Below are 8885 nucleotides of genomic sequence, written 5' to 3'. Positions count from 1 at the left end.
ATGTTACTGCAGAAGCACACCCCCGCCTCCCCTCCCATGGGGATTTACAAAATAATCCCACACAGTCTCCTCATAAAAATGCTTACCTTTTTTATATTTTCTCTTCAAATTTCTCAAATTATAGACTTTGCTCTTTCAGATAAAATAAACAGTGACTGAATTACATGTACTTTAAATTTATTAGCATTTTACTAAATACAAGCCTACTTTGGGTAAATATACAGGACAAGGTGTTGTAGAAAAGCTTCCATGTATCAGTGTGATAAATAGCTAATGTACTACAGCCTGTTGTGGGTGTCGGATGAATGTGTCAGTAGTTAACTGCTTTATAGAGGGGTACCCTCAGAAATAGCAAGCATTCTCTTCCTCCACATACTGGAGGTTTCTGTAACAACAAACTCTCAATCATTTATGGTTGTTGAAACCATGTGTTAAATTTTATTAAAACAAAGCAGGTGTGGCCCATTTCCTTTGCTTTATCTCTTAATTCTTCATTATCCGTGAATGCTTTAGTTTCAGTAGCCAGGTGTGTACAGTTTCTGCAGTCAGGACACCATGAGGTGGAGGTACTCAACATTTCACCATTCAGACAGTGTTCAGACAGGCTCAGACTTTTAATCAACAGTCAAACTCATGACATCAACCTCAGATGAGTCACTTACACTCCAGGACCAGGGTTACCTCCCCCTTATACCATTAGATAATATGCAAAGATATGCACATTTTCCAGACCCCTTTGTTCCACTAACTCTGGGCATCTAGCTCCTGTCTGATCTTTACAGCCACTTAGCATTTTCTTACACATAAAGGCTGCTGCATACTTTCCGCGTTCTGCGTCCGCGGACAGCTGCGGACTTGTACCAGTAGCGCGGACGCGCACGCGGTTCCATTCGTCCGCATAGGTCTGGCGTTCCACGCATGCACACTCCATTTCAGTTCCATTACCACAGAGTGAATGCGTAAGTGAATGCGATGATAAGAAAATTTTCAGTTACGCTGACCTATGAAACGCTATTCCAAAAGCAAAATTAGACATGCTATACATCGTTAGAAAGCTTATACTCTCACCTACTGAATAAATGAATTGTCAATCAAGACAGACTGTACTAAGAAGGGTGACAACGCCGTAAACAACAGGTGTGGTATTACGCACAGCTATTTTGGAAGGTACCCAGGCATCACAAATGCGCGTGTATTTCACAACCGGATTGTCCAAGACAATATATGACCACTCAGCCTCAAAAGGGACATCTCTACGCGTAAAACCAACAGTAAGGTTGTATATTTATTCAATATTTAGTCCCAGATATTGACTGTAGAATGACATGGTATCATTTTAAAAAACTTTGTCTCGTTTATTTAGTTATCCAGTGAGCAGCGTTTTCACTGCCGTATTGGCATATCTTAGGGCTATTGACGGGTTTATCTTGTTGCTATGAAGGAATACGATTTTTGAGTGGTGAAAGAATATTTTTCTGAATACCCATATAGACAATATAAATGTGGGTAACGGCGGATCTCCTCACACAACCTCTCTTCAAAACAAGCATCCATTTTATTATCTGGAGCATGCGCAGTCGGCGCGCCTGTTATGCATACAGTCCGCGCGGTCACAAATTTTGGGCTGCACGCGGACGTCCGCATAGGACATGGGCGGATGACGACATTTACGTCACGCGGACCAAAGCGGACCCTCACGGACATGCAGACGCAGAAAGTATGAATTAGCCTTAACACTCACATTGCACTTATACATTAATACTGAAGCAATGTAGCTCAAAGGCACAGCAGCAGTATCCTATCGGGGAATCAAACCTGTGACCTTTAGGTTGAGACCAGCTCCTTACCCATCACACTACACTGCCACCCTGTGCTAAAACAAAAACAGGTCATTACAGTTGAGGCCAATGCCATGGTTAGTGTGAGATTCTCAGTTTCTGATCCAAGTGTCAGTTGAGACCTGTTAGTGTTCCTGAAACTAGCCCTGAAAGGGAAGGGCCAGTGCTGTCATGGTTGTGCCTCCTCTGTTCCCGCCTGTTCCCGCCTCCCCGTAGTTTTTGTCTCACGTCCCTTAGTGTGTCTTCCTGTGTATAGCCGCGTTTCCACCAAAAGTACCTGGAACTTTTAGTCCCAGGAACTGCTTTTCAAGGAACTAAAAGGTTCCTTCAGCCCACTGTTGTCTGCATTTCCACCGAAGGTCTAAAGTCCCACGAAGATTAGGCAAATTAGCCCACTGACGTATGAAAAAGTGACGTTGTCGTTGGTCCATCTGTCCATGATTTCTTCTGTAACCCCATACTACCACCGAAGTAGCCTACATTATTTTCTAATAACCGGGACAGCCTGGAGGGGTTTATTCCACTTAGCCTATATACAACAGGTTACCAACAATGACTATATATGGTTACTTTTGTATTTATTGATTTTTATCGATTTAATCACCTGGAATTGAAATATTGTTGTGCACCCGTTTGGGCATATTTTACCGTTGTCAAGCAAAACTGTCGTTGGTAGTTGAACTTGGACCATTGTTATGCAACAAATAGGATATAACAGGCCAATAGGTAGATTGTAACTGTTTTATATATCCTCTCAAACACATTCATTATGTTTTTATGCGAACATTCACTTTCATGTCTTGACATCCGAAGCGACAGAATGCATTCACATTTCCAATATAACTGGCAACAACAGAAAACATGCACACGTCGTAAACAATTTGCTGTTTGATTACTTTCTCATCGTCAATTCCATATAGGCTAATCGCAAATGACAAGATTAGAACGAAAACTCGGAAAATTTAAATTAGCAGTGGTACAGCCACCGTTTGCTTTCCTTCAAAGTTACTGCTAGCCGAGCAGAGAAGTGTGCCCTCCAGATGCGAACCATGCATCATAAATTAGTCCATAGTCTTCCTGGTCTTTTTGTGGAATTGAAGAATGGCAAAGTAAAATTATGGCAGTCTGAAAAAGCTAAAGGGACGATTACTAGAATTAACCTGTTATTTTACCCTGACAAAAAGTGCGGAAGGTAATTTCCAGTTTGCTTTTACTGTATCACCAATGTGAATTACGCAGAACTACCGCATACCTCACATAACTGTATCAAACGTTTTGAGTCAATTACAATGGGCTAACAAGGAAAATCCGGAAGAAAATATTCAGCAACCAAATTAATCCGTTTGAATGTTTTGGTACGTAATATGCTGTCCCAGCACGAATGCTTAGCATTTTATAAAACAAATACTAAAGCAAGAAAGCAAGAAAAGAACAGAAGAGCACACGTTATAATTCCAAGACGTTGGCAGGCTATAACCAAAACTAGGCTACTGCGCCGCATAACATACAAGTTTGATTTGAAGTTATTATGAAAATAAATCGGTTTGCGGCTGCAGATTTTTAAACATGGCGGTTGAAATAAAACACTGCAAGTAGTTGACCAATCAGAAATTTTCAGCGCTTGCGCCCCACCCCAAAGGTTCCGGTACTTTTGGAAAGTACTACCCCCCGAGCAGGGACGTTTTTTGGGGTAAAATAAAGACCCCGGAACTTAATTTAGACCCTAGTTCCTGCAGTCGAAACGCACTGAGTTCCTCAAAAGGTTCCTAGTTCCGGGGTAAAGTTCCTGCGGTGGAAACGCGGCTAATGTCTCATTATTTAATTATTTTCTGTCTTGTTATTTAATCATTGTTCCCACCTGCCTCTCGTTATCCCTCACTTCTGTGTTAATTGTGCATTATGTTGTCCTGTGTCATGTTAGCCCCTGTCTATTTAAGTTCTTGGTTTGCCTGACTCGGGTGCTGGTTCCTTGTGTTTCATGTGTGTTTCTGCCTACGTGTATGTATCGGCCTACTTGTGTGTGTTCTGCCTATGTTTCCTGCCTGTGTTCCGCCTGCCTGTATTCTGCTGTAGCTGTTTGTTCCTTGTGTCTTTAGTATTTTCTTTTTGAGGAGTTTTGAGTTCCCTTGTCTAGTTTTTTTCTGTTTTAAGAATTTGAGTTTTCTTTTGGAATTGCCCCTCGTGGCCTTTTGTTTGTTCTCTGTTTGTTTTGTAGTAAAGTCCTTATTTGAATCTATCCTTTTGAGTTTCGTGCGTTTTCACTCTGCGCCTGGGTCCTAACCCCTCGAACCTTGACAAGTGCTGGATGACTGTTATTTGTTCCATTTCTATGAGAACATCCAGTTCCATAAACGCTCATTGAATGCTTGTTGAGTTTCCCTCGGTTACATGACTCATTTTGTCATATTATGCCTCTTTACTTCAGAAGTCGTCACAATAAATCCAGCCAGGAAGTCTTATTAAAGTTGAGTAGAACGTACTGGAAAAGAGGGCGAGCTGTCGCAAGATCTCGGCCTCTTTCAGTGAAACGTTGCAGCTGTTGGACAGTAAAAATGCCCTGACATCAACACATTATATCAAGTTAATTTTAAAATGCTACATTGTAGGTTCACCAGAGGGGGAGTGGTTATCCAGTATGTTTTTAGAACAGTGCATATATTATTAAGATGTATACCAGGTGACAAATAGCAACGTACATACTGCAATTACATACATAGATACATACATACATACAGCAAATTCATACATACGTACAGTAAATTCATACATACATACATACAGTAAATACATGCATACATACAGTACATAAATACATACTCTGTACACAATATATACATACATACATACATACATACATACATACATACATTGCATGCAAACCTATGCATACATGTGATGGCGTATACTCGTGTGTGATAGGTGAGCAGGGCCAATGTAAAACAATATAAACCATGGAATTAGATATTTCTCATTTTAAAAATACAGGAGTTTTTTTTCTGAAGTTCAATGGCAATTTTCGGAGCATGCCTGAATATGGATGCCCAGACCTTCTTTGATGATTTCATTATCTTATTGAACGGAGTGTGGCACAGTGGGTAAGGAACTGGGCTTGTAACCGAAAGGTCGTAGGTTCGATTCCCGGGTAGGACACTGCCGTTGTACCCTTGAGCAAGGTACTTAACCGAAATTGCTTCAGTATATATCCAGCTGTATAAATGGATACAATGTAAAAATGCTATGTAAAAGTTGTGTAAGTCGCTCTGGATAAGAGCGTCTGCTAAATGCCTGTAATGTAATGTAATTATCTTATGTTAGTCACATTATATCCTAAATGCGGTTTTGCACACAAATGAGTCTTCATAAACTGCAGCTGTTTCCATTAACAGAACAAGGCAACATTTTCCAAGTTTGCACACCTGTCAGCTGGTTAGATCAGTTTGGCCAGTTATCTTCAGCTTCGACACTGTTGCCTGTACACATTACAAAATGTAACCCATGAGTAAGAGAGGGGCCATTTTAGGGGTCCTTGAAATCCGATGGAGAAAGAACCCGCTGATTCAGCAGGTGTGCATTAAACTGAGGGCTGCAAAACAATCTGCTGACACAGCATAAACCACACAGTAAAGAGATCTTAACCATGCATTTGTTTATTTGCATCCCTTCAACATGATCTGTAATTCAGATTAATTGACTGACAGTTCACTGAGTATATTTTACATATCAAAACATTTGTTTTCATTACTAGAGATGTTCATTTAAAAACAGAATTAAAAAAGCAAGATTTTTTTTAACCCAAATGTCAAATATTTGGTGACATAATTAATTTTGTGTTTTAAAAATGTTACGTTTGAGCATGTTAATTTTGAATGAAAATAAAAAATGGATTAAAAATGTGAATGTTTCTTATGTAATCCAACAAAATGTGCAAAGACTCTGAATACTTTTGCAAGGCACTACATATAGGCATGCATATGTAGGCCTACTGCACCACTAATATGACACTGACATTTTAAAAAAGCCTTTACTCTTCCGTTTCTGTTCTCCAAGGAAGCGGTTGGCACTGGACCCCTGTTCCATGGCAGCGGCACCCTTCGTCCATTTCGGGGGAACAAACAAGCGTGTGTACCCTACACTCACGGGAAAAAAAGGTTCCAAGCGACTCCTCCGTCTCCACAGAGGAACCCTGTCCAGCTGAAGGGTCCCTTTGTCTGGCAAAAATAGGCGCAATCGTGGCGTTTTTGGTCTTTCTGCGCCTGCCATAGAGAATTCCATGAAGAACTAAAAAGGTTCCCCTGCAGAGGCAAGCCAAAGAACCCTTTTTTTCTGAGAGAGTACAAGTGCTACCATTTATCACCGATTAGTCATTTTATTTGTGTAGTGCTCCTACTGGTGAAATCTTCAACATGTTAAGCTTTCACCACAGTGAAGAAGGATGAAAATGGAAGAAAATATTTCTTTTTTTTTTTAACAGCTAAGCAACATTAGTACTCTCAGTCTAATCTAATGAAATGTGGTGTTCTTTCCCTTCTCTGCAAAAGAAAATATGATCATTCTGATTGGAAAACCTCTATTGACCAGTAGATTGTGGATTTCTGTTTCTCAGACACTTATTTAGGCAGATCTATTATCAGTTTTGGGGAGTAGTTTAACTACGTGCAGTTAAACAAGTAGTCTGATTACATTTTTCTGGTTTTGGAAGTTTTCTGGTTGTTCAACAAGTACTTAATTATTTTATTTGTTATTTAAAAGTGTAGTTAACAGGAACTACCAACTACTTTTGGCCCAAAATGTATTTTTTTGCCAGCCCCTTTGACCAAATGCACCATTATTAGACAACATTTTGATCCGAGTTGGATCTGCCTCAGGTCAAAAACGTCTTCAGATGTTGTCCCCCCCCCCCCCCCCCCCCCCCACACCCTATATACACCAACAGATCACAGCTGATAGGCTATGTGAAGGTAGGCGGAGTCCCCAAATCCATTTAGACCAACCTGTAATTTTACACAATCTGTAATCCATTTATACAGCTCGATTTTTATTGCGTCGTTCAAAAAGACAAAAGCAAAATCCCACAACTGTCAATACCTTCTTTGCTACTGTACTTGCTACTGTACAACAATGCCTAGCATTGTAACACTGGATATTTATTAATCTCATCAGGCAATGCAAAATTAGTCTTATTTTGAATTGCATCTCAGATAAAAACCGTATTTTGTGGTCTTTGAATATTTAAACAGTCTGGAATGTATATTTAATTATATATTTACTGGGCGTAGCACTTTCAAGTACACTCAATTTTTTGCCTCTCAACTAAGCATTTACCATACATATGTTTCAAGTTTCCCCACAAAGAAATATCAATTACTTCCTATTTGCAAGGGTTGTCAGGCCTTTAATAGCAAATATGGATGCTCCAAATTGGTGCTTTGGTAAATATTTTATATGAGTCATATTTATATGTACAGCAGCCAACTTGTTGATCACTGATTTTCGGGATATTATTAAATTTAATACACGCATAGCAACATTTACAGATATGATGGTGTTCCCTCATATGTGGTGAGTAGGCCTATATGGCTTATATGTACTCAATAAATACTTAATTAACCATCTGCAAGGTGCAACCAGTCTCTGGGTGCAACCAGTAGATCTTCCAAACAAGAGCCCTATTGTCTTTCCTAATAGTAGTTTCTTACTAGTAGGCCTACACTGTTTTAATTGGACATGTATGGTTCATTGCAAATAATTTTAAAAACTCCATTATTGTTACTGCCAACATATTTATAAATCGTTAATTTTGTCGCATTAATCTCGACTTTTTTATTGGAGTAAATACAGTTGGCGGTCTACCTCCCTCGCTCTCAAAGGGCGCTTTCGAGGACGTGAATCAAGCCTTCTCGGAGTTTTCTCCGTTTCTCGAGTTACCCCGCTCCGTCGTGGGAGTAAACGAGCCCAGCTGCTCCTCTGCTATCAGAGGTCGTGGCGGGTTTAAAGTTCACAGGTCACATCATCTATCTGCTCTTAAATAAGTCCGACGTCTCAACGTCCATGTAATTCTCTTTCTTTTTTTTCGTCTCAGTTATCAATCTTCTGACTACGAGCGGGAATTCGGAGGCCTGGTGCTTTCAGCGGCAGATCTGAAAGTAAGAGTGTTCTTATGGAAGCCTCTGAGTTATACTGCGCGAGGACCACCGTAGCAGCGCCATACGTTTTTAATTTCTTCTAGGATGCGAAAATCACATGGGTACACGATACTCCCTCTGCCATGCGATATGTCACTGCCGCCAGTATATCTATGAGAATACCAAGCGCTCCCATAAAGGGCGAGCCATTTTAGGGGTGATTGAGGGAGGAACTGGATCTGGGTTTTAACCCGCACACCGCCCAGCATTAAGCGCGTCCCCTTCGACGCGTCAGTCCGTAAATCTCCTACTGAGCGGCGCATCGTCCAAATGATGAGAAACACTTCTTCCCTTCAGGAGGGCTTGTAAAACTGCCACAGTTCATCCCCCCGCCGTGGCCTGAACCCTCCGCCAGGCGGGCTTTACTGTACCTAAATCATGGCCGGGGAACTGCAAGACCGGACCCCTTTAACAACAAATGTATTTGGTTACAAACTTTGAAAATGAATCTTTGGTTTGTCGTGGTGACCCCCGTGATGCACACAGATGGGAATGTTTTTTATTTTATTTAATTTTTAATTTTTATTTTAAAGTAATTTAAAATGCTAATGCGTTGATACGTAATTAGCACAAACATGTTTTGTTAAATGTTATGCTTTAATCGGATTACATCAGATGTTTATATTACATAGCATATTACATAAATATTAGGCCTACATTGGAATCATAAATTGTGAACGTTCAATAGCAATCGGTCACAATCATGTTACAGTTGATTATGAATAGCCTTTTTTAAAATGTGTATTTTACAGTGTGTATCACATTAACTCCATATTTAGCTATTAGATTTTCGGCAATTCCGTTTTTTCTTTCTTTCAGCGAGTTTCTTTTGTATGAACAACATGTGAATTTTAAAGCTTGGTAA

The sequence above is a fragment of the Anguilla rostrata genome, chromosome 16 (genome assembly GCF_018555375.3).
Source record: "Anguilla rostrata isolate EN2019 chromosome 16, ASM1855537v3, whole genome shotgun sequence".
In the NCBI taxonomy this organism is placed as follows: Eukaryota; Metazoa; Chordata; class Actinopteri; order Anguilliformes; family Anguillidae; genus Anguilla; species Anguilla rostrata.
This window is presented reverse-complemented; position numbering follows the sequence as displayed.